The 1,417-nt window shown below is 51.4% G+C and overlaps 1 long non-coding RNA gene across 1 annotated transcript in view; it reads right to left on the bottom strand.

Moving 5' to 3' along the window:
* The window catches only part of LOC109299419, a 17,800-nt gene extending 16,743 nt beyond the window's left edge, over window positions 1-1,057 (bottom strand). Inside the window, exon 1 of the long non-coding RNA XR_002097828.1 lies at window positions 697-1,057. This is a non-coding gene — a long non-coding RNA (uncharacterized LOC109299419). The remainder of the gene's footprint in view (window positions 1-696) is intronic.
* Between the last annotated feature and the right edge of the window lie 360 nt (window positions 1,058-1,417).

Genomic DNA, 1,417 nt, shown 5'->3' with positions numbered 1-1,417 from the left:
AGGGTGCAGTGGGGGCAGCAGTGCTGGGGTGTGGGGTGGGGTGCACGGCCATGTGGGGAGCATGGTGCAGCTTGCGGCCATGTAATGGCGGGGTGGCACGTGGTGCCTGCGGGGGGGCATGGTATGTAGCCACAGGATGCTGCAAGGGGAGTGGGCAGAGGCGTGCAGGCAATATCAGGGTGCTGTGTGGGAAGCGGGCACAGGGGAAGTGTGGATGGAGCAGGGCTGGACTCAGAGCGGCAGGGGTCATGGAGCATGACCCAGAGTGGCAGTGGGAGGAGGGGAGAGCAGGGGAGGACCTGGAGTGATAGTGTGGGGGGGAGAAAGGCAAGACATGGAGCAGCAGCACGGAGGGGATGGGGCAGGACCCAAAGTGGGGGGCGGGGGGAGCTGGGCTGGATCTGGGGAGGCGGAGGGAGGGCGCGGGGTCAGGCATTGGTCTTCGTCTCTGTCCCCCCTCCTCACCCCCACCATCATTCATGACGGGCATTTTGCTAGTAAGAACATAAAAACTGCCCTTTCCTGGCTTGGGCCATGGGTCCATCTTGCTCAATATCCTATGTCACACAGGGGCAGAGAGTGGTTGCTGCAAGGCAGAATGATCTGGGTGTGACCAGTGTTTTCTCCACTGCTCCTTTCTCAGCCACAGCCTCCAGCATTTGAAGTCCAGGATGTTCTGGTTAACAGGCCAGACACCTCAGTCCCGTGCTCAATAGCTACTGATGCACCTTTCCTCCAAGAATGTGTCTGATCCCTTTTTACATCTGGCTAAACTGCCCACTTCCACCACATCTGGTGGCAATGAGTCCACACTTGAACTCCACGCTGGGTGAAAAAGAACTTTCTTTTGTTAATTTTAAACTTATTACCTGCTCGTTTCATGTTGTGACCCCTAGTTCTTGTATTGTGAGAGAGTCAATAACAAATCCCTATGGACTTTCTCTTCACCGTTTAGTATTTTGTAAACCCTTCTCATGTCTGCCCTCAAGTGTCTCTTTTTAAACTGAACAGGCCTGGCCTCTTTAGTCTCTGCTCCTATAGAAGTCCCTCTGTACCATGCATCGGACTTGCTGCCCTTGTTTTGACCTTCTCTAGTTCTTCTATATCTATCTGGTGTAGGGACCAGACCTAAGCACAGTATTCAAGGTGTGGATGCACCACAAATTTATCAAGGGGCACTAAGATACTTTTGATTTTGTTTACCATTCCCTTCTTAGTAATTCCTACTATTTATTTTGCCATTTTGATTTCTGCTGAGCACTGAGCTGACGTCTTTAATTAACTGTCCAGTGACTCCCGGATGTCTTTCCTGTCTGGTAACAGCAATGTAGAGTTCATCACAGTGTAGGCAGAGTTCTGTTTTTGCCTAGGTGCATCACTTTACCCTTTTCTACATTAAATTTCATCTGCCATTTAC

The sequence above is a fragment of the Gavialis gangeticus genome, unplaced genomic scaffold (assembly GCF_001723915.1).
Source record: "Gavialis gangeticus isolate Ggan-Ray unplaced genomic scaffold, GavGan_comp1, whole genome shotgun sequence".
Taxonomy (NCBI): Eukaryota; Metazoa; Chordata; order Crocodylia; family Gavialidae; genus Gavialis; species Gavialis gangeticus.
The sequence above is the reverse complement of the archived record's forward strand: the minus strand, read 5'-3'. Positions and strand labels throughout refer to the sequence as shown.